The 26,413-nt window shown below is 34.9% G+C and overlaps 2 pseudogenes; both read right to left on the reverse strand.

Annotated features, from left to right (window-relative positions):
* LOC149255698 (protein NRT1/ PTR FAMILY 8.3-like) overlaps positions 1 to 22,505 on the reverse strand; it is a 35,050-nt pseudogene extending 12,545 nt beyond the window's left edge.
* A 263-nt stretch (positions 22,506 to 22,768) lies between these two features.
* The window catches only part of LOC149255700 (putative kinase-like protein TMKL1), a 145,321-nt pseudogene continuing 141,676 nt past the window's right edge, over positions 22,769 to 26,413 (reverse strand).

The following is a 26,413-nucleotide window of genomic DNA, read 5'->3' on the forward strand; positions in this document are numbered from 1 at the left end:
ATTTAAAAAAGAAAAAAGCATCCATAGAGGAACACTTAAGGATTTTAGAGTTTCATTTGGCCAAGTTGTACCATATGTCAGATGGATGGATTGATGGAAATAATCATACAATCATAAATTTGTGGAAATTGGCGAGCCTCTTATTATGGTGTTGCAGTTGGTGAATGGGGAAACGTTATCCATGGGATACTTCTATGAGGCTATGGATCAAGGAAAATAGCAATAAGGACAACCTATAAAGATAGAGTAGTTGAGTATGGGCCTATCTAGGACATCATTGATGACACATGGAACAATCGATTCCATCAACTATACATGTAGTTGAGTATCTCTTGAACATAAAATATCATTACAAAGGTCACTTAGAGGGAGATTAGATTGTGGAGGTCAAAGATGGATTACACTAGTTGTTGGAGTGCATGGTCCCTAATGAGACAAAACAACTAGAAGTACATCAACACATCAAAATCTCACTACAACAAGTTGGGTGCGTTTGGAAAGAAACCTAAAAAGGATTACAAAAGATGTGGACCAACTATGTAAGAAATTCTAATGTATTTTTAAGATCAATTGTTTAAAATTTATATACTTGAATTTTTAGCCACATTTACAATATAATTTGTTGAACTAAATTTGTATTTGCAACACATTGGTGGGATTCAGTTGGTATCCAGTGTCCTAAATTGAAAATGTTTGCAGTTGGAGTCTTACGTCTAACTTGCGATGCTTCTAGGTGTGATCACAATTGGTTTGTCTTTGAGTGGATTCACACAAAAAAGAGAAACCATTTGGAACAAAAACAATTAAATGATCTCATATTCATGCAATAAAACCTTAAACTAATACAACTAATTGTTAAACAAAAGACATGATACATATCCCATTATGCTCGATGATATTGATCCAACCTTAGAATGGGTAGAGGAGTCTCACTTATTAGAGTTTGATCTTCATCTTGATATTGATCACTTGGATTTGGGGGGAATTGGTTTGTATCTAGATCGAGTAGTAAGAGCAGATGTAGCACCAAGCATGGGACATGTAAGCACTTTCTGTGTAACTCAACTATCGTGCTTCTACTAGTACTACTATAACCATTGTAATTGCAGATATCCCTAAGGAGTCTAAAGAATCTGAGGTAGAGAATGATTTTGTAGCTCCTATTGAGAATCCCATTCCCAACAATGGTGATGAGTTTTATGGTTGACCATGTTTATCAATGATAGGTACTATGTAATAACTTATTATGTAGTGGGCCAGACTCCAATAGCCTGTTGCGTGTTTTTTGGACATTTGAGGCCACTTGGAGAGGAAAAATCTCATTGTTTATGTGTTTTCTTGTTGATATATATTGCACTCAGTCATTTTGATTATTCAACCTAGCATGGTACTATATACATGAGTATACTTTAATTTTTTTTGTCTCTAATGGTTTGAAATCTTTGAAAAAAATCGTTAAAATTTACATATTTTTTTTGTATTTTTTAGTGATACCAATGCATTGAAATCAAATCAGTCCTAGTCAATTTGATTCCAAATCCAAGTCCAAATTGACCCTTGAATGATTCCAAGGCCAATTCCAAGTTTTAAAACATTGGCATGTACAAACAAAGAATATGAATCCCTTTGAAGTGCCAAACTATGGGCCCCGTTTTGGGTAAATTGGCACATCAACTTCCCGGGGTTGTAGCTTTGGCATATGAACTCTGTTTGATGTGCACAATACCTCATTAGAAATATCTATCAGAGGAATAAAACTTTGGGATGAGCAAAAAGAACCATGGACTCACGTTGCTCCCAGTTTTCCTAGAAAACGTCGTTTAGGGCCTCAAAACGGCTCCAGAAGTTCAGGACCCGAAAAACTGCTAAAAATAGTAAACTATCCTACAATTAAGGAAACTAAAAAACTGAAAGAAACAATGTGGGGGTCCAAGTGGAATTCGTGGACGGTCACCAATATCCACCTAGATCATTATACTAGTTTGAAACTTGAACTTTGATTTTAAAGTAGGTTTTAAATTTTGCATATTTGGAGGTTTCTTTCCATTTACTTTGTGTATAAATAGTTTGGATTCATGTGGATGCACATGACTATATTTTTTTTCTTTAAAATTTGAATAATTTATATATTTTTAATTTTTTTGGTCGACCAATTTTTTGGTTTATTTTTTTCCCTTCTTTTTTCAAGGGGTCGGCCATTTTGGTCACTCGTTCGATTCTTATAGCATTGAGTAGCATTCAAGAGCAGTAAGTTAGAGTGATATTAGAGGCTAAACCTTGTCTTGCACTGATATTGGGCTATTTGTAGTGGATATTTAACATCTAAGGGAGGAGGGTTCAATCCATTTTCAATCTTGGAGGAGCCCACTGTCCATTCTTCTTATTCCCAAGTATGTAAACAGTGAAATGACAAGTTTATCCCTATTTTTTCTCTCCTTAAAATGTGGATTTGATGTTTCTCCCTATTTTTTCTCTCTCCTTAAAATGCAGATTTCAAATCCATCTTTGCATTTTTGTATTTTTAGCCTTCTATGGTTAATAGTTATAATAGTTTGAAACTTGAACTTTGAAGTTTAAAGTATGTTTTCAATATTGCATATTTGGAGTTTTCTTTCCATTTACCATGACCCTCAGACTGAAAGACCCTACATATATCCATGCTAATGTTTTCATTAATGAGATGTACAACAACTTTTGCAAGAAACATAGGGATCCATAGGCTAAAACAACACTTGGTTGATATAAGAGGCCATTTTTCCCCATGAAAGGCACCATTAGAGGAGATTGGAAAGATTAAAATGAGGATGCAAAGTGATTTTGAAAAAAATGAAAGGCTAGGAAAAATGCGATAAATAATGAAATCTAGAAGAAGAGGCAACTTGTTGCAATGGAAGCAAATGTTGGTTTTGAATTTGCAATTGAAGAATCTTCCTCTATCCCCTATGCCAATGTCTTGGACCCCTTTCATTATGTTCCTTCCCCTACTAGTGTTGTTAGGTAGCTTAACAAAGAACATTTAAAGTTATGCCACACCAACCCCTAGCTCTGCTAATGTCTCTCAACCAATTCAAACTCATCCCACCTTAGATACCCATTAGAATAAGAAATGCAAAGACGCTTCTTGTGAATACATAACAAGATGGTGGTATAATGTAGATATCCCCTTCAATGCTTCTTGCTCTCCTTACTACCAGCCTATGTGATATTTTGTTATTGCAGCAAGAAAGGCTTCAAAGGCCCTGGTTCGCATGACTTGAGAGATTTTATTTAAAAAAGAAAAAAGCATCCATAGAGGAACACTTAAGGATTTTAGAGTTTCATTTGGCCAAGTTGTACCATATGTCAGATGGATGGATTGATGGAAATAATCATACAATCATAAATTTGTGGAAATTGGCGAGCCTCTTATTATGGTGTTGCAGTTGGTGAATGGGGAAACGTTATCCATGGGATACTTCTATGAGGCTATGGATCAAGGAAAATAGCAATAAGGACAACCTATAAAGATAGAGTAGTTGAGTATGGGCCTATCTAGGACATCATTGATGACACATGGAACAATCGATTCCATCAACTATACATGTAGTTGAGTATCTCTTGAACATAAAATATCATTACAAAGGTCACTTAGAGGGAGATTAGATTGTGGAGGTCAAAGATGGATTACACTAGTTGTTGGAGTGCATGGTCCCTAATGAGACAAAACAACTAGAAGTACATCAACACATCAAAATCTCACTACAACAAGTTGGGTGCGTTTGGAAAGAAACCTAAAAAGGATTACAAAAGATGTGGACCAACTATGTAAGAAATTCTAATGTATTTTTAAGATCAATTGTTTAAAATTTATATACTTGAATTTTTAGCCACATTTACAATATAATTTGTTGAACTAAATTTGTATTTGCAACACATTGGTGGGATTCAGTTGGTATCCAGTGTCCTAAATTGAAAATGTTTGCAGTTGGAGTCTTACGTCTAACTTGCGATGCTTCTAGGTGTGATCACAATTGGTTTGTCTTTGAGTGGATTCACACAAAAAAGAGAAACCATTTGGAACAAAAACAATTAAATGATCTCATATTCATGCAATAAAACCTTAAACTAATACAACTAATTGTTAAACAAAAGACATGATACATATCCCATTATGCTCGATGATATTGATCCAACCTTAGAATGGGTAGAGGAGTCTCACTTATTAGAGTTTGATCTTCATCTTGATATTGATCACTTGGATTTGGGGGGAATTGGTTTGTATCTAGATCGAGTAGTAAGAGCAGATGTAGCACCAAGCATGGGACATGTAAGCACTTTCTGTGTAACTCAACTATCGTGCTTCTACTAGTACTACTATAACCATTGTAATTGCAGATATCCCTAAGGAGTCTAAAGAATCTGAGGTAGAGAATGATTTTGTAGCTCCTATTGAGAATCCCATTCCCAACAATGGTGATGAGTTTTATGGTTGACCATGTTTATCAATGATAGGTACTATGTAATAACTTATTATGTAGTGGGCCAGACTCCAATAGCCTGTTGCGTGTTTTTTGGACATTTGAGGCCACTTGGAGAGGAAAAATCTCATTGTTTATGTGTTTTCTTGTTGATATATATTGCACTCAGTCATTTTGATTATTCAACCTAGCATGGTACTATATACATGAGTATACTTTAATTTTTTTTGTCTCTAATGGTTTGAAATCTTTGAAAAAAATCGTTAAAATTTACATATTTTTTTTGTATTTTTTAGTGATACCAATGCATTGAAATCAAATCAGTCCTAGTCAATTTGATTCCAAATCCAAGTCCAAATTGACCCTTGAATGATTCCAAGGCCAATTCCAAGTTTTAAAACATTGGCATGTACAAACAAAGAATATGAATCCCTTTGAAGTGCCAAACTATGGGCCCCGTTTTGGGTAAATTGGCACATCAACTTCCCGGGGTTGTAGCTTTGGCATATGAACTCTGTTTGATGTGCACAATACCTCATTAGAAATATCTATCAGAGGAATAAAACTTTGGGATGAGCAAAAAGAACCATGGACTCACGTTGCTCCCAGTTTTCCTAGAAAACGTCGTTTAGGGCCTCAAAACGGCTCCAGAAGTTCAGGACCCGAAAAACTGCTAAAAATAGTAAACTATCCTACAATTAAGGAAACTAAAAAACTGAAAGAAACAATGTGGGGGTCCAAGTGGAATTCGTGGACGGTCACCAATATCCACCTAGATCATTATACTAGTTTGAAACTTGAACTTTGATTTTAAAGTAGGTTTTAAATTTTGCATATTTGGAGGTTTCTTTCCATTTACTTTGTGTATAAATAGTTTGGATTCATGTGGATGCACATGACTATATTTTTTTTCTTTAAAATTTGAATAATTTATATATTTTTAATTTTTTTGGTCGACCAATTTTTTGGTTTATTTTTTTCCCTTCTTTTTTCAAGGGGTCGGCCATTTTGGTCACTCGTTCGATTCTTATAGCATTGAGTAGCATTCAAGAGCAGTAAGTTAGAGTGATATTAGAGGCTAAACCTTGTCTTGCACTGATATTGGGCTATTTGTAGTGGATATTTAACATCTAAGGGAGGAGGGTTCAATCCATTTTCAATCTTGGAGGAGCCCACTGTCCATTCTTCTTATTCCCAAGTATGTAAACAGTGAAATGACAAGTTTATCCCTATTTTTTCTCTCCTTAAAATGTGGATTTGATGTTTCTCCCTATTTTTTCTCTCTCCTTAAAATGCAGATTTCAAATCCATCTTTGCATTTTTGTATTTTTAGCCTTCTATGGTTAATAGTTATAATAGTTTGAAACTTGAACTTTGAAGTTTAAAGTATGTTTTCAATATTGCATATTTGGAGTTTTCTTTCCATTTACCATGACCCTCAGACTGAAAGACCCTACATATATCCATGCTAATGTTTTCATTAATGAGATGTACAACAACTTTTGCAAGAAACATAGGGATCCATAGGCTAAAACAACACTTGGTTGATATAAGAGGCCATTTTTCCCCATGAAAGGCACCATTAGAGGAGATTGGAAAGATTAAAATGAGGATGCAAAGTGATTTTGAAAAAAATGAAAGGCTAGGAAAAATGCGATAAATAATGAAATCTAGAAGAAGAGGCAACTTGTTGCAATGGAAGCAAATGTTGGTTTTGAATTTGCAATTGAAGAATCTTCCTCTATCCCCTATGCCAATGTCTTGGACCCCTTTCATTATGTTCCTTCCCCTACTAGTGTTGTTAGGTAGCTTAACAAAGAACATTTAAAGTTATGCCACACCAACCCCTAGCTCTGCTAATGTCTCTCAACCAATTCAAACTCATCCCACCTTAGATACCCATTAGAATAAGAAATGCAAAGACGCTTCTTGTGAATACATAACAAGATGGTGGTATAATGTAGATATCCCCTTCAATGCTTCTTGCTCTCCTTACTACCAGCCTATGTGATATTTTGTTATTGCAGCAAGAAAGGCTTCAAAGGCCCTGGTTCGCATGACTTGAGAGATTTTATTTAAAAAAGAAAAAAGCATCCATAGAGGAACACTTAAGGATTTTAGAGTTTCATTTGGCCAAGTTGTACCATATGTCAGATGGATGGATTGATGGAAATAATCATACAATCATAAATTTGTGGAAATTGGCGAGCCTCTTATTATGGTGTTGCAGTTGGTGAATGGGGAAACGTTATCCATGGGATACTTCTATGAGGCTATGGATCAAGGAAAATAGCAATAAGGACAACCTATAAAGATAGAGTAGTTGAGTATGGGCCTATCTAGGACATCATTGATGACACATGGAACAATCGATTCCATCAACTATACATGTAGTTGAGTATCTCTTGAACATAAAATATCATTACAAAGGTCACTTAGAGGGAGATTAGATTGTGGAGGTCAAAGATGGATTACACTAGTTGTTGGAGTGCATGGTCCCTAATGAGACAAAACAACTAGAAGTACATCAACACATCAAAATCTCACTACAACAAGTTGGGTGCGTTTGGAAAGAAACCTAAAAAGGATTACAAAAGATGTGGACCAACTATGTAAGAAATTCTAATGTATTTTTAAGATCAATTGTTTAAAATTTATATACTTGAATTTTTAGCCACATTTACAATATAATTTGTTGAACTAAATTTGTATTTGCAACACATTGGTGGGATTCAGTTGGTATCCAGTGTCCTAAATTGAAAATGTTTGCAGTTGGAGTCTTACGTCTAACTTGCGATGCTTCTAGGTGTGATCACAATTGGTTTGTCTTTGAGTGGATTCACACAAAAAAGAGAAACCATTTGGAACAAAAACAATTAAATGATCTCATATTCATGCAATAAAACCTTAAACTAATACAACTAATTGTTAAACAAAAGACATGATACATATCCCATTATGCTCGATGATATTGATCCAACCTTAGAATGGGTAGAGGAGTCTCACTTATTAGAGTTTGATCTTCATCTTGATATTGATCACTTGGATTTGGGGGGAATTGGTTTGTATCTAGATCGAGTAGTAAGAGCAGATGTAGCACCAAGCATGGGACATGTAAGCACTTTCTGTGTAACTCAACTATCGTGCTTCTACTAGTACTACTATAACCATTGTAATTGCAGATATCCCTAAGGAGTCTAAAGAATCTGAGGTAGAGAATGATTTTGTAGCTCCTATTGAGAATCCCATTCCCAACAATGGTGATGAGTTTTATGGTTGACCATGTTTATCAATGATAGGTACTATGTAATAACTTATTATGTAGTGGGCCAGACTCCAATAGCCTGTTGCGTGTTTTTTGGACATTTGAGGCCACTTGGAGAGGAAAAATCTCATTGTTTATGTGTTTTCTTGTTGATATATATTGCACTCAGTCATTTTGATTATTCAACCTAGCATGGTACTATATACATGAGTATACTTTAATTTTTTTTGTCTCTAATGGTTTGAAATCTTTGAAAAAAATCGTTAAAATTTACATATTTTTTTTGTATTTTTTAGTGATACCAATGCATTGAAATCAAATCAGTCCTAGTCAATTTGATTCCAAATCCAAGTCCAAATTGACCCTTGAATGATTCCAAGGCCAATTCCAAGTTTTAAAACATTGGCATGTACAAACAAAGAATATGAATCCCTTTGAAGTGCCAAACTATGGGCCCCGTTTTGGGTAAATTGGCACATCAACTTCCCGGGGTTGTAGCTTTGGCATATGAACTCTGTTTGATGTGCACAATACCTCATTAGAAATATCTATCAGAGGAATAAAACTTTGGGATGAGCAAAAAGAACCATGGACTCACGTTGCTCCCAGTTTTCCTAGAAAACGTCGTTTAGGGCCTCAAAACGGCTCCAGAAGTTCAGGACCCGAAAAACTGCTAAAAATAGTAAACTATCCTACAATTAAGGAAACTAAAAAACTGAAAGAAACAATGTGGGGGTCCAAGTGGAATTCGTGGACGGTCACCAATATCCACCTAGATCATTATACTAGTTTGAAACTTGAACTTTGATTTTAAAGTAGGTTTTAAATTTTGCATATTTGGAGGTTTCTTTCCATTTACTTTGTGTATAAATAGTTTGGATTCATGTGGATGCACATGACTATATTTTTTTTCTTTAAAATTTGAATAATTTATATATTTTTAATTTTTTTGGTCGACCAATTTTTTGGTTTATTTTTTTCCCTTCTTTTTTCAAGGGGTCGGCCATTTTGGTCACTCGTTCGATTCTTATAGCATTGAGTAGCATTCAAGAGCAGTAAGTTAGAGTGATATTAGAGGCTAAACCTTGTCTTGCACTGATATTGGGCTATTTGTAGTGGATATTTAACATCTAAGGGAGGAGGGTTCAATCCATTTTCAATCTTGGAGGAGCCCACTGTCCATTCTTCTTATTCCCAAGTATGTAAACAGTGAAATGACAAGTTTATCCCTATTTTTTCTCTCCTTAAAATGTGGATTTGATGTTTCTCCCTATTTTTTCTCTCTCCTTAAAATGCAGATTTCAAATCCATCTTTGCATTTTTGTATTTTTAGCCTTCTATGGTTAATAGTTATAATAGTTTGAAACTTGAACTTTGAAGTTTAAAGTATGTTTTCAATATTGCATATTTGGAGTTTTCTTTCCATTTACCATGACCCTCAGACTGAAAGACCCTACATATATCCATGCTAATGTTTTCATTAATGAGATGTACAACAACTTTTGCAAGAAACATAGGGATCCATAGGCTAAAACAACACTTGGTTGATATAAGAGGCCATTTTTCCCCATGAAAGGCACCATTAGAGGAGATTGGAAAGATTAAAATGAGGATGCAAAGTGATTTTGAAAAAAATGAAAGGCTAGGAAAAATGCGATAAATAATGAAATCTAGAAGAAGAGGCAACTTGTTGCAATGGAAGCAAATGTTGGTTTTGAATTTGCAATTGAAGAATCTTCCTCTATCCCCTATGCCAATGTCTTGGACCCCTTTCATTATGTTCCTTCCCCTACTAGTGTTGTTAGGTAGCTTAACAAAGAACATTTAAAGTTATGCCACACCAACCCCTAGCTCTGCTAATGTCTCTCAACCAATTCAAACTCATCCCACCTTAGATACCCATTAGAATAAGAAATGCAAAGACGCTTCTTGTGAATACATAACAAGATGGTGGTATAATGTAGATATCCCCTTCAATGCTTCTTGCTCTCCTTACTACCAGCCTATGTGATATTTTGTTATTGCAGCAAGAAAGGCTTCAAAGGCCCTGGTTCGCATGACTTGAGAGATTTTATTTAAAAAAGAAAAAAGCATCCATAGAGGAACACTTAAGGATTTTAGAGTTTCATTTGGCCAAGTTGTACCATATGTCAGATGGATGGATTGATGGAAATAATCATACAATCATAAATTTGTGGAAATTGGCGAGCCTCTTATTATGGTGTTGCAGTTGGTGAATGGGGAAACGTTATCCATGGGATACTTCTATGAGGCTATGGATCAAGGAAAATAGCAATAAGGACAACCTATAAAGATAGAGTAGTTGAGTATGGGCCTATCTAGGACATCATTGATGACACATGGAACAATCGATTCCATCAACTATACATGTAGTTGAGTATCTCTTGAACATAAAATATCATTACAAAGGTCACTTAGAGGGAGATTAGATTGTGGAGGTCAAAGATGGATTACACTAGTTGTTGGAGTGCATGGTCCCTAATGAGACAAAACAACTAGAAGTACATCAACACATCAAAATCTCACTACAACAAGTTGGGTGCGTTTGGAAAGAAACCTAAAAAGGATTACAAAAGATGTGGACCAACTATGTAAGAAATTCTAATGTATTTTTAAGATCAATTGTTTAAAATTTATATACTTGAATTTTTAGCCACATTTACAATATAATTTGTTGAACTAAATTTGTATTTGCAACACATTGGTGGGATTCAGTTGGTATCCAGTGTCCTAAATTGAAAATGTTTGCAGTTGGAGTCTTACGTCTAACTTGCGATGCTTCTAGGTGTGATCACAATTGGTTTGTCTTTGAGTGGATTCACACAAAAAAGAGAAACCATTTGGAACAAAAACAATTAAATGATCTCATATTCATGCAATAAAACCTTAAACTAATACAACTAATTGTTAAACAAAAGACATGATACATATCCCATTATGCTCGATGATATTGATCCAACCTTAGAATGGGTAGAGGAGTCTCACTTATTAGAGTTTGATCTTCATCTTGATATTGATCACTTGGATTTGGGGGGAATTGGTTTGTATCTAGATCGAGTAGTAAGAGCAGATGTAGCACCAAGCATGGGACATGTAAGCACTTTCTGTGTAACTCAACTATCGTGCTTCTACTAGTACTACTATAACCATTGTAATTGCAGATATCCCTAAGGAGTCTAAAGAATCTGAGGTAGAGAATGATTTTGTAGCTCCTATTGAGAATCCCATTCCCAACAATGGTGATGAGTTTTATGGTTGACCATGTTTATCAATGATAGGTACTATGTAATAACTTATTATGTAGTGGGCCAGACTCCAATAGCCTGTTGCGTGTTTTTTGGACATTTGAGGCCACTTGGAGAGGAAAAATCTCATTGTTTATGTGTTTTCTTGTTGATATATATTGCACTCAGTCATTTTGATTATTCAACCTAGCATGGTACTATATACATGAGTATACTTTAATTTTTTTTGTCTCTAATGGTTTGAAATCTTTGAAAAAAATCGTTAAAATTTACATATTTTTTTTGTATTTTTTAGTGATACCAATGCATTGAAATCAAATCAGTCCTAGTCAATTTGATTCCAAATCCAAGTCCAAATTGACCCTTGAATGATTCCAAGGCCAATTCCAAGTTTTAAAACATTGGCATGTACAAACAAAGAATATGAATCCCTTTGAAGTGCCAAACTATGGGCCCCGTTTTGGGTAAATTGGCACATCAACTTCCCGGGGTTGTAGCTTTGGCATATGAACTCTGTTTGATGTGCACAATACCTCATTAGAAATATCTATCAGAGGAATAAAACTTTGGGATGAGCAAAAAGAACCATGGACTCACGTTGCTCCCAGTTTTCCTAGAAAACGTCGTTTAGGGCCTCAAAACGGCTCCAGAAGTTCAGGACCCGAAAAACTGCTAAAAATAGTAAACTATCCTACAATTAAGGAAACTAAAAAACTGAAAGAAACAATGTGGGGGTCCAAGTGGAATTCGTGGACGGTCACCAATATCCACCTAGATCATTATACTAGTTTGAAACTTGAACTTTGATTTTAAAGTAGGTTTTAAATTTTGCATATTTGGAGGTTTCTTTCCATTTACTTTGTGTATAAATAGTTTGGATTCATGTGGATGCACATGACTATATTTTTTTTCTTTAAAATTTGAATAATTTATATATTTTTAATTTTTTTGGTCGACCAATTTTTTGGTTTATTTTTTTCCCTTCTTTTTTCAAGGGGTCGGCCATTTTGGTCACTCGTTCGATTCTTATAGCATTGAGTAGCATTCAAGAGCAGTAAGTTAGAGTGATATTAGAGGCTAAACCTTGTCTTGCACTGATATTGGGCTATTTGTAGTGGATATTTAACATCTAAGGGAGGAGGGTTCAATCCATTTTCAATCTTGGAGGAGCCCACTGTCCATTCTTCTTATTCCCAAGTATGTAAACAGTGAAATGACAAGTTTATCCCTATTTTTTCTCTCCTTAAAATGTGGATTTGATGTTTCTCCCTATTTTTTCTCTCTCCTTAAAATGCAGATTTCAAATCCATCTTTGCATTTTTGTATTTTTAGCCTTCTATGGTTAATAGTTATAATAGTTTGAAACTTGAACTTTGAAGTTTAAAGTATGTTTTCAATATTGCATATTTGGAGTTTTCTTTCCATTTACCATGACCCTCAGACTGAAAGACCCTACATATATCCATGCTAATGTTTTCATTAATGAGATGTACAACAACTTTTGCAAGAAACATAGGGATCCATAGGCTAAAACAACACTTGGTTGATATAAGAGGCCATTTTTCCCCATGAAAGGCACCATTAGAGGAGATTGGAAAGATTAAAATGAGGATGCAAAGTGATTTTGAAAAAAATGAAAGGCTAGGAAAAATGCGATAAATAATGAAATCTAGAAGAAGAGGCAACTTGTTGCAATGGAAGCAAATGTTGGTTTTGAATTTGCAATTGAAGAATCTTCCTCTATCCCCTATGCCAATGTCTTGGACCCCTTTCATTATGTTCCTTCCCCTACTAGTGTTGTTAGGTAGCTTAACAAAGAACATTTAAAGTTATGCCACACCAACCCCTAGCTCTGCTAATGTCTCTCAACCAATTCAAACTCATCCCACCTTAGATACCCATTAGAATAAGAAATGCAAAGACGCTTCTTGTGAATACATAACAAGATGGTGGTATAATGTAGATATCCCCTTCAATGCTTCTTGCTCTCCTTACTACCAGCCTATGTGATATTTTGTTATTGCAGCAAGAAAGGCTTCAAAGGCCCTGGTTCGCATGACTTGAGAGATTTTATTTAAAAAAGAAAAAAGCATCCATAGAGGAACACTTAAGGATTTTAGAGTTTCATTTGGCCAAGTTGTACCATATGTCAGATGGATGGATTGATGGAAATAATCATACAATCATAAATTTGTGGAAATTGGCGAGCCTCTTATTATGGTGTTGCAGTTGGTGAATGGGGAAACGTTATCCATGGGATACTTCTATGAGGCTATGGATCAAGGAAAATAGCAATAAGGACAACCTATAAAGATAGAGTAGTTGAGTATGGGCCTATCTAGGACATCATTGATGACACATGGAACAATCGATTCCATCAACTATACATGTAGTTGAGTATCTCTTGAACATAAAATATCATTACAAAGGTCACTTAGAGGGAGATTAGATTGTGGAGGTCAAAGATGGATTACACTAGTTGTTGGAGTGCATGGTCCCTAATGAGACAAAACAACTAGAAGTACATCAACACATCAAAATCTCACTACAACAAGTTGGGTGCGTTTGGAAAGAAACCTAAAAAGGATTACAAAAGATGTGGACCAACTATGTAAGAAATTCTAATGTATTTTTAAGATCAATTGTTTAAAATTTATATACTTGAATTTTTAGCCACATTTACAATATAATTTGTTGAACTAAATTTGTATTTGCAACACATTGGTGGGATTCAGTTGGTATCCAGTGTCCTAAATTGAAAATGTTTGCAGTTGGAGTCTTACGTCTAACTTGCGATGCTTCTAGGTGTGATCACAATTGGTTTGTCTTTGAGTGGATTCACACAAAAAAGAGAAACCATTTGGAACAAAAACAATTAAATGATCTCATATTCATGCAATAAAACCTTAAACTAATACAACTAATTGTTAAACAAAAGACATGATACATATCCCATTATGCTCGATGATATTGATCCAACCTTAGAATGGGTAGAGGAGTCTCACTTATTAGAGTTTGATCTTCATCTTGATATTGATCACTTGGATTTGGGGGGAATTGGTTTGTATCTAGATCGAGTAGTAAGAGCAGATGTAGCACCAAGCATGGGACATGTAAGCACTTTCTGTGTAACTCAACTATCGTGCTTCTACTAGTACTACTATAACCATTGTAATTGCAGATATCCCTAAGGAGTCTAAAGAATCTGAGGTAGAGAATGATTTTGTAGCTCCTATTGAGAATCCCATTCCCAACAATGGTGATGAGTTTTATGGTTGACCATGTTTATCAATGATAGGTACTATGTAATAACTTATTATGTAGTGGGCCAGACTCCAATAGCCTGTTGCGTGTTTTTTGGACATTTGAGGCCACTTGGAGAGGAAAAATCTCATTGTTTATGTGTTTTCTTGTTGATATATATTGCACTCAGTCATTTTGATTATTCAACCTAGCATGGTACTATATACATGAGTATACTTTAATTTTTTTTGTCTCTAATGGTTTGAAATCTTTGAAAAAAATCGTTAAAATTTACATATTTTTTTTGTATTTTTTAGTGATACCAATGCATTGAAATCAAATCAGTCCTAGTCAATTTGATTCCAAATCCAAGTCCAAATTGACCCTTGAATGATTCCAAGGCCAATTCCAAGTTTTAAAACATTGGCATGTACAAACAAAGAATATGAATCCCTTTGAAGTGCCAAACTATGGGCCCCGTTTCGGGTAAATTGGCACATCAACTTCCTGGGGTTGTAGCTTTGGCATATGAACTCTGTTTGATGTGCACAATACCTCATTAGAAATATCTATCAGAGGAATAAAACTTTGGGATGAGCAACAAGAACCATGGACTCACGTTGCTCCCAGTTTTCCTAGAAAACGTCGTTTAGGGCCTGAAAACGGCTCCAGAAGTTCAGGACCCGAAAAACTGCTAAAAATAGTAAACTATCCTACAATTAAGGAAACTAAAAAACTGAAAGAAACAATGTGGGGGTCCAAGTGGAATTCGTGGACGGTCACCAATATCCACCTAGATCATTATACTAGTTTGAAACTTGAACTTTGATTTTAAAGTAGGTTTTAAATTTTGCATATTTGGAGGTTTCTTTCCATTTACTTTGTGTATAAATAGTTTGGATTCATGTGGATGCACATGACTATATTTTTTTCTTTAAAATTTGAATAATTTATATATTTTTAATTTTTTTGGTCGACCAATTTTTTGGTTTATTTTTTTCCCTTCTTTTTTCAAGGGGTCGGCCATTTTGGTCACTCGTTCGATTCTTATAGCATTGAGTAGCATTCAAGAGCAGTAAGTTAGAGTGATATTAGAGGCTAAACCTTGTCTTGCACTGATATTGGGCTATTTGTAGTGGATATTTAACATCTAAGGGAGGAGGGTTCAATCCATTTTCAATCTTGGAGGAGCCCACTGTCCATTCTTCTTATTCCCAAGTATGTAAACAGTGAAATGACAAGTTTATCCCTATTTTTTCTCTCCTTAAAATGTGGATTTGATGTTTCTCCCTATTTTTTCTCTCTCCTTAAAATGCAGATTTCAAATCCATCTTTGCATTTTTGTATTTTTAGCCTTCTATGGTTAATAGTTATAATAGTTTGAAACTTGAACTTTGAAGTTTAAAGTATGTTTTCAATATTGCATATTTGGAGTTTTCTTTCCATTTACCATGACCCTCAGACTGAAAGACCCTACATATATCCATGCTAATGTTTTCATTAATGAGATGTACAACAACTTTTGCAAGAAACATAGGGATCCATAGGCTAAAACAACACTTGGTTGATATAAGAGGCCATTTTTCCCCATGAAAGGCACCATTAGAGGAGATTGGAAAGATTAAAATGAGGATGCAAAGTGATTTTGAAAAAAATGAAAGGCTAGGAAAAATGCGATAAATAATGAAATCTAGAAGAAGAGGCAACTTGTTGCAATGGAAGCAAATGTTGGTTTTGAATTTGCAATTGAAGAATCTTCCTCTATCCCCTATGCCAATGTCTTGGACCCCTTTCATTATGTTCCTTCCCCTACTAGTGTTGTTAGGTAGCTTAACAAAGAACATTTAAAGTTATGCCACACCAACCCCTAGCTCTGCTAATGTCTCTCAACCAATTCAAACTCATCCCACCTTAGATACCCATTAGAATAAGAAATGCAAAGACGCTTCTTGTGAATACATAACAAGATGGTGGTATAATGTAGATATCCCCTTCAATGCTTCTTGCTCTCCTTACTACCAGCCTATGTGATATTTTGTTATTGCAGCAAGAAAGGCTTCAAAGGCCCTGGTTCGCATGACTTGAGAGATTTTATTTAAAAAAGAAAAAAGCATCCATAGAGGAACACTTAAGGATTTTAGAGTTTCATTTGGCCAAGTTGTACCATATGTCAGATGGATGGATTGATGGAAATAATCATACAATCATAAATTTGTGGAAATTGGCGAGCCTCTTATTATGGTGTTGCAGTTGGTGAATGGGGAAACGTTATCCATGGGATACTTCTATGAGGCTATGGATCAAGGAAAATAGCAATAAGGACAACCTATAAAGATAGAGTAGTTGAGTATGGGCCTATCTAGGACATCATTGATGACACATGGAACAATCGATTCCATCAACTATACATGTAGTTGAGTATCTCTTGAACATAAAATATCATTACAAAGGTCACTTAGAGGGAGATTAGATTGTGGAGGTCAAAGATGGATTACACTAGTTGTTGGAGTGCATGGTCCCTAATGAGACAAAACAACTAGAAGTACATCAACACATCAAAATCTCACTACAACAAGTTGGGTGCGTTTGGAAAGAAACCTAAAAAGGATTACAAAAGATGTGGACCAACTATGTAAGAAATTCTAATGTATTTTTAAGATCAATTGTTTAAAATTTATATACTTGAATTTTTAGCCACATTTACAATATAATTTGTTGAACTAAATTTGTATTTGCAACACATTGGTGGGATTCAGTTGGTATCCAGTGTCCTAAATTGAAAATGTTTGCAGTTGGAGTCTTACGTCTAACTTGCGATGCTTCTAGGTGTGATCACAATTGGTTTGTCTTTGAGTGGATTCACACAAAAAAGAGAAACCATTTGGAACAAAAACAATTAAATGATCTCATATTCATGCAATAAAACCTTAAACTAATACAACTAATTGTTAAACAAAAGACATGATACATATCCCATTATGCTCGATGATATTGATCCAACCTTAGAATGGGTAGAGGAGTCTCACTTATTAGAGTTTGATCTTCATCTTGATATTGATCACTTGGATTTGGGGGGAATTGGTTTGTATCTAGATCGAGTAGTAAGAGCAGATGTAGCACCAAGCATGGGACATGTAAGCACTTTCTGTGTAACTCAACTATCGTGCTTCTACTAGTACTACTATAACCATTGTAATTGCAGATATCCCTAAGGAGTCTAAAGAATCTGAGGTAGAGAATGATTTTGTAGCTCCTATTGAGAATCCCATTCCCAACAATGGTGATGAGTTTTATGGTTGACCATGTTTATCAATGATAGGTACTATGTAATAACTTATTATGTAGTGGGCCAGACTCCAATAGCCTGTTGCGTGTTTTTTGGACATTTGAGGCCACTTGGAGAGGAAAAATCTCATTGTTTATGTGTTTTCTTGTTGATATATATTGCACTCAGTCATTTTGATTATTCAACCTAGCATGGTACTATATACATGAGTATACTTTAATTTTTTTTGTCTCTAATGGTTTGAAATCTTTGAAAAAAATCGTTAAAATTTACATATTTTTTTTGTATTTTTTAGTGATACCAATGCATTGAAATCAAATCAGTCCTAGTCAATTTGATTCCAAATCCAAGTCCAAATTGACCCTTGAATGATTCCAAGGCCAATTCCAAGTTTTAAAACATTGGCATGTACAAACAAAGAATATGAATCCCTTTGAAGTGCCAAACTATGGGCCCCGTTTTGGGTAAATTGGCACATCAACTTCCCGGGGTTGTAGCTTTGGCATATGAACTCTGTTTGATGTGCACAATACCTCATTAGAAATATCTATCAGAGGAATAAAACTTTGGGATGAGCAAAAAGAACCATGGACTCACGTTGCTCCCAGTTTTCCTAGAAAACGTCGTTTAGGGCCTCAAAACGGCTCCAGAAGTTCAGGACCCGAAAAACTGCTAAAAATAGTAAACTATCCTACAATTAAGGAAACTAAAAAACTGAAAGAAACAATGTGGGGGTCCAAGTGGAATTCGTGGACGGTCACCAATATCCACCTAGATCATTATACTAGTTTGAAACTTGAACTTTGATTTTAAAGTAGGTTTTAAATTTTGCATATTTGGAGGTTTCTTTCCATTTACTTTGTGTATAAATAGTTTGGATTCATGTGGATGCACATGACTATATTTTTTTTCTTTAAAATTTGAATAATTTATATATTTTTAATTTTTTTGGTCGACCAATTTTTTGGTTTATTTTTTTCCCTTCTTTTTTCAAGGGGTCGGCCATTTTGGTCACTCGTTCGATTCTTATAGCATTGAGTAGCATTCAAGAGCAGTAAGTTAGAGTGATATTAGAGGCTAAACCTTGTCTTGCACTGATATTGGGCTATTTGTAGTGGATATTTAACATCTAAGGGAGGAGGGTTCAATCCATTTTCAATCTTGGAGGAGCCCACTGTCCATTCTTCTTATTCCCAAGTATGTAAACAGTGAAATGACAAGTTTATCCCTATTTTTTCTCTCCTTAAAATGTGGATTTGATGTTTCTCCCTATTTTTTCTCTCTCCTTAAAATGCAGATTTCAAATCCATCTTTGCATTTTTGTATTTTTAGCCTTCTATGGTTAATAGTTATAATAGTTTGAAACTTGAACTTTGAAGTTTAAAGTATGTTTTCAATATTGCATATTTGGAGTTTTCTTTCCATTTACCATGACCCTCAGACTGAAAGACCCTACATATATCCATGCTAATGTTTTCATTAATGAGATGTACAACAACTTTTGCAAGAAACATAGGGATCCATAGGCTAAAACAACACTTGGTTGATATAAGAGGCCATTTTTCCCCATGAAAGGCACCATTAGAGGAGATTGGAAAGATTAAAATGAGGATGCAAAGTGATTTTGAAAAAAATGAAAGGCTAGGAAAAATGCGATAAATAATGAAATCTAGAAGAAGAGGCAACTTGTTGCAATGGAAGCAAATGTTGGTTTTGAATTTGCAATTGAAGAATCTTCCTCTATCCCCTATGCCAATGTCTTGGACCCCTTTCATTATGTTCCTTCCCCTACTAGTGTTGTTAGGTAGCTTAACAAAGAACATTTAAAGTTATGCCACACCAACCCCTAGCTCTGCTAATGTCTCTCAACCAATTCAAACTCATCCCACCTTAGATACCCATTAGAATAAGAAATGCAAAGACGCTTCTTGTGAATACATAACAAGATGGTGGTATAATGTAGATATCCCCTTCAATGCTTCTTGCTCTCCTTACTACCAGCCTATGTGATATTTTGTTATTGCAGCAAGAAAGGCTTCAAAGGCCCTGGTTCGCATGACTTGAGAGATTTTATTTAAAAAAGAAAAAAGCATCCATAGAGGAACACTTAAGGATTTTAGAGTTTCATTTGGCCAAGTTGTACCATATGTCAGATGGATGGATTGATGGAAATAATCATACAATCATAAATTTGTGGAAATTGGCGAGCCTCTTATTATGGTGTTGCAGTTGGTGAATGGGGAAACGTTATCCATGGGATACTTCTATGAGGCTATGGATCAAGGAAAATAGCAATAAGGACAACCTATAAAGATAGAGTAGTTGAGTATGGGCCTATCTAGGACATCATTGATGACACATGGAACAATCGATTCCATCAACTATACATGTAGTTGAGTATCTCTTGAACATAAAATATCATTACAAAGGTCACTTAGAGGGAGATTAGATTGTGGAGGTCAAAGATGGATTACACTAGTTGTTGGAGTGCATGGTCCCTAATGAGACAAAACAACTAGAAGTACATCAACACATCAAAATCTCACTACAACAAGTTGGGTGCGTTTGGAAAGAAACCTAAAAAGGATTACAAAAGATGTGGACCAACTATGTAAGAAATTCTAATGTATTTTTAAGATCAATTGTTTAAAATTTATATACTTGAATTTTTAGCCACATTTACAATATAATTTGTTGAACTAAATTTGTATTTGCAACACATTGGTGGGATTCAGTTGGTATCCAGTGTCCTAAATTGAAAATGTTTGCAGTTGGAGTCTTACGTCTAACTTGCGATGCTTCTAGGTGTGATCACAATTGGTTTGTCTTTGAGTGGATTCACACAAAAAAGAGAAACCATTTGGAACAAAAACAATTAAATGATCTCATATTCATGCAATAAAACCTTAAACTAATACAACTAATTGTTAAACAAAAGACATGATACATATCCCATTATGCTCGATGATATTGATCCAACCTTAGAATGGGTAGAGGAGTCTCACTTATTAGAGTTTGATCTTCATCTTGATATTGATCACTTGGATTTGGGGGGAATTGGTTTGTATCTAGATCGAGTAGTAAGAGCAGATGTAGCACCAAGCATGGGACATGTAAGCACTTTCTGTGTAACTCAACTATCGTGCTTCTACTAGTACTACTATAACCATTGGAATTGTAGATATCCCTAAGGAGTCTAAAGAATCTGAGGTAGAGAATGATTTTGTAGCTCCTATTGAGAATCCCATTCCCAACAATGGTGATGAGTTTTATGGTTGACCATGTTTATCAATGATAGGTACTATGTAATAACGTATTATGTAGTAGGCCAGACTCCAATAGCCTGTTGCGTGTTTTTTGGACTTTTGAGGCCACTTGGAGAGGAAAAGTCTCATTGATTATGTGTTTTCTTGTTGATATATATTGCACTCAGTCATTTTGATTATTCAACCTAGCATGGTATATACATGAGTAGACTTTTCATTTTTTGTCTCTAATGGTTTGAAATATTTGAAAAAAATCGTTAAAATTTACATATTTTTTTTGTATTTTTTAGTGATACCAATGCATTGAAATCAGATCAGTCCTAATCAATTTGATTCCAAATCCAAGTCCAATTCCAAGTTTTAAAACATTGGCATGTACAAACAAAGAATATGAATCCCTTTGAGCAATTCCACCAAAGTTAACATGTTGCAGTCTCAATCAATAAAAGATTCCAACTGCTAAGTTATGGTTCAATCACATGGAGATGGAAAATTTTCTAAAAAAGTATGGGTCTAGACAGTAAGTTCCATCAAAGGATGTACAGAATAATGTCAAAGTTCAAACACACGCATCAATACCCTTAAAAAGTTTGGGCTATTGCAAATTTAATTTTATAAGCCTCTTGGTAAAACGACAAATACAATCCATGAATCTCATTTAACTAGCAATAAGATGTTCTATATACAATTCTCTGCACTAAAACATAAACAAGAAATATTACATCCTGTCTCAAAAAAGATCCTAGGTTGTTGATACTTTAACATGTGTTATGTATTCTTTAGATAGTTTTATAAGGAAAATTAAAATTCATATCAAAATGAAATTTAATAAATATAGAAAAATATGACTTCAAAATATAACTATCCACAAGAAAACACAACAAAACTGGAATAAAGGGAGGTAATTTTACAACACACTATCTAATATACAAAAGCTCTATCTAGACCTGTAGTTCACACCCATGAAGATCCACAAAAGAAGTTCCTCCCTCTTACAACAATTGTAACCTGAGAAAGATCATTACATTTCAAATCAACTAGTAAGCATGAAATGTATATAACATTGTACACTAGTCTTTCCCACCACTGAATGTCTTTACAGACTAGATGCATTGTTGCCATAAAAGGAATCAAAAGAAACACGCATGTAACCATTTGTTTGTATAATAAAAATGAAACTAAAGGAATAATTATTAACATTCCCTCATCCACTATAGATTTGTTTGTAGAATCTAGAGAAAATGCAAAAAATTCTGTAAATGTTAAAAATTAATATACTTCTACACCAAGGCGATTAACTACTACAATTTCTCTGGCTATTTATGATGTCACTTGTGAAAAAGAAGATTAAGTTCCAATTGTCAAGTTGTCTCCATGAACAATAAGCCCTTTAATATTAAGGCAATGAAGAGGGTAATATCCTTCAGAGATACAATTGTACAACAATAGTATCAAAATTCCATTCAACCATCTAGGAAGTGATTTTAAGAAGTAACCATGAAATACTAATATATATTTGGGTTGAAATTTTGTGCATTCCCTACTAAAGTAGTCCCACTTATCTTCAGAAACACTCTGCACCATCTTGGGGTTCGTAATGTTTTAGTTTTCAAATTATTGGAAAGGCTAACAGAAGACGGTGTAACTTCTACAAACTTGCATAAAGGGGAACAATGCAGATTCAACATGAGAAATAGAAAGGTCACAATATCTTTTACCCATCAAATTACTAGGAAGGCCAACACGAAAGGGTGCAACTGTTGCAAACTTTCATAAGGAGGAATAATGCAAATTCAACATGAGGAATAACAAGGTCATAGTATCATTTACCCATCTACGTTAATGACCTTGAATTTGATCAAAACTTAAACTTAGTGTCAAATGGCCCTAACTAGCCAAAATTTTCCAAAAAGTGATCATTGCCAATCAAGGATCTCAAATAGTCAGTATTTAGCCAAATTAGTATAATGAACCCAAGCGAAAAGCTATTTTTTAGTGTTATCACTAAAATCCAGTTTTTACAAACATGGGCATGTTATGTTTGGTAGGGTAGGGTCTGATATGGACACCAACAACTTCATTCTTCTCAAGATCAAGTTCAACCAGGTGTCCATATAGATTCCATAGTGAATGTATTATGCTACTATTGAGCCTGTTTTGGCTCTATGACAAGACTGTAAGGCTCAAGCTATTGAAGAGTTCTAAAGGTATAGGGCTTGTTGTTATAGACATTTTTGTTCCTTACAGCATTGAGCATGAAATGTCCATAATCTAAGGGATCCAAAGTCCCTAAACATGTTGTTCCTACCCCTAGAGGAACAAGGCTAACAAACCACAGTAACTCACAGAAGTTCTCCACCAGAAACTGCTCAAAAACAAGTCAATTCAGGATCAGTTCAAGAGCTCCACTAGCTGTTTGCGCTGAAATGCAAACCCTGAACGTGCTACCTGCACTGCAATGCAGGTAGAAGCACTACCCAGGTGTGCTGAACGAGAGTTGACAAGTGGCAAGTTCATTCCACAAGGTGTCAAAACCCAGGAAGCTTCCAGAATCTTCCTCAATGACACTTGCCTCAGTGAATTCGACTGGTGATCAGTAAGAGGTTCTCAATCTCCAAGTGGAAGCAAGAACCTCCAAGTGGATACAAGAACTGACAGAGGGAGAGGACACTAGTCAGATCTCAAGCTGACTCATCCTCTCTCCAAACATCTATATATGGATCTCTCCTCCATGAGATCTAGGGGCTGGAATTTTGTTATTGCAAAGAATTGTTGTTGGTTTGAGATCAGAATCATTGGGTGCTTAATTCTTTGAAGGGAGGTGAAGATAGGAATTCCATTTGCTGGGAAGGAGATGCTGGATTGGAGCCTTCTTGGTTGTATCTCTTCCTGAACCTTGTTATTCATCAATAAAGCTATCTTGGTTTCTCCTATATACTGATGTATCTTTGATGTATGACTGCATTAGTATGTTTAGTTTATTTCTAATCCTGAACTAGTTATGAATATGAATCTATGTCTTTGTGTAGTGTTCTCTTCTTGTGATCTTGCAAAGACCTGTTGAAGCTGGGCGAGCGAGGAGGCAAGTAGCTGAGAACTCTCAAAGAGAAGAGAAACTGGATCGAGGGACAAACGGAAGACACCGGTTAGTCTATCCATCTCTCTTCATTCTTGATTCATAAAGGAAGAATACTAGAATAGCTGTCTCTGTTTGTTGCTAAGGCACTGTCACACCTTAGGTGGATAGGATCGTCCTGCATAGGCATTTTTCCCCACAACACTTGTGAGCATGTTAATATTTAGATAAAGACTTTGCAAGCTAGATATCCTTGCTAGCTTTTAGGGTATTGTTCCTACAAGCCCAACTGCAGGAAGTTCAATAGTGTAAGAAAATATTGATGGGTCTCTATATAGAGTGATATTTCTACTTTCCAGTTGAGATGTGTGCCATCTACCTTTATCCATTGGACTCCCCTCCATTGACAGAGTGGGACTAAAGCCTTCCATGTTGAAAGCAATACATTATCACCATTGACCTGACCCCCAAGAGTGCCCTTTATCTCCAACAATAAAGCTGCATCAATGGTGAGCATAACAACTCTTACCAACATAGGCATCCAACATAATATGTTGAATACCAAAGGAGCTTGATGGCTATTATTGACTATGAAACGCTCAAAACCACTTGATTAAAGGCTTAGGGAAGTAGTTTTGATATTTTTCTTGTCAAGAACATAGGCTTTCACGTACATTTGAGTGCATGGGAAAGCTTTAAAATCCTCGTTTACAAAAATATAAATAATAAAGAATATATATATATATATATACATATATATATATATATCTATATATATATATATATATATATATATATATATATATATAAAATTAAAAGTAAAAAATCATTAAAATATTATTCATGGTATCCATAAAAACGTAGGTTGTGTCTAACTTTTTTCTGAAGTCGACGACATAGATATTTCCTAGAGGTGAACGATGGTAGAAGACTAATAATGTGATATGTTTTTTACTTGAAACATTGTCAATTAACAAATATTTTTCAACATTTATGACAAATATTACAGCTTCTTATTTTTGTAATCTTCTCTACACTTTAGATCCAGGGAAGATGGATCTGCAAATTATAAATCTAGGGAAAGATGCATCACAATAAGATAAATGATGTGTAGACATGAAATTATTTTTAATGATATTGTATGTCTATTTTATGGGGGTTTTAGTTCTAACAAATAGAATGTTAGGAGAAACAATATCTGTAGCAGTTTGAATTGCAAATGAACACTTATAGAATTGGGAAACACAAATAGGCCAAGTTGTAGATGGGCAAAAAAAGGGAAACATATAAAAAAGGGCACATTCTGAAAAGATTTCTGGAACTTCCACATAATATACTAATAAAATATAGGAATAGGAAATTCTAGGGAATGCACACCCAGAAAACTAAATCTTTACGCCACAGACAAATTCACTACATAAACTCCAAAGCCATGGGCAAGCATTGCACAAAGATAAATGGACCTGATATACTTAAGTAGCATAGGTAAGGAGGAATGGAACATGTATAAACACAACTTCAAATAAAAATAATAATAAATCTTTTAACATCCTTTTAGACATACTTGGTCTATGGGACTTGTTTTCCTAGAATGAAATTGAGGATCACATTTGGCCATATTAACATGACAACATCATCTATGGGGCTTGTTTTCTTAGAATCAAATTGAGGATTGAATTGGCCATATTAACATGGTTGCATGGTATATGGGACCAATTTTTTGAGAACCAATTTTCTTAGCTTTCTCTAAAAGCACAACAATCTTATACAAATAGGGCTTTACATTTTACTGTTTAGGATTCACATGCACATTTGGACAAGTTTACCTGTGTGATTTGGAAGATTGGCTAGATCATCTGGAATGTTGTGACAAAATAGAGGACCTTAGAAAATGGCACACATCCTCCAAATCATACTATACAATTTGCAACTACGAAGTGTGGAAAACGTATTTAAACATCTGAAACTTACTATCTCAAAAACCCAACTCAGATTCAATTATACAGATGATAAAGAGGATGGTTGCTCCATGGTGCTTCTAAACAATGGCAGACTCTATCCTATACCGATTTGAACTCAATTCACAACATATAATTTCTTGCAACCACACAATTTCTGCTCTTTCTCTCAATCCATTAGATACACCAGGTTGCACCTACTTTTGAAATAACAACTATCTTCCAATTCTTTACTCAATTTGATGAGAAATATTTTCACGCATGGTTAAAAACAAGTTAGCCAAATGTATGTCCCCAGCTAGAGATTTCATGATCCATATGTACCCAACTATAGCTTTCATGATCCATATGTCCCCAGCTAGAGATTTTGTCATCCATATGTCCCCGCTTTCATGACCATACAGTTCCATAAGACATAGTTGGGGTTAAGAAGAAATATGGTGAAAGTTCAATGAAAAGAATTATTGGCATCAACAATGAGAATAAGGAATTAATAGGTTGAAACGTTGCTATTGATATATTATTATCAGACTGGTAATGTGATTTCTTAGTTATGTAGTTAAAAGTAACAGACAAGGTTACTAATGGATAAACAG

This window comes from Pinus tabuliformis, chromosome 7, assembly GCF_031772625.1.
Source record: "Pinus tabuliformis cultivar Carrire ecotype Pingquan chromosome 7, CPIR1, whole genome shotgun sequence".
In the NCBI taxonomy this organism is placed as follows: domain Eukaryota; kingdom Viridiplantae; phylum Streptophyta; class Pinopsida; order Pinales; family Pinaceae; genus Pinus; species Pinus tabuliformis.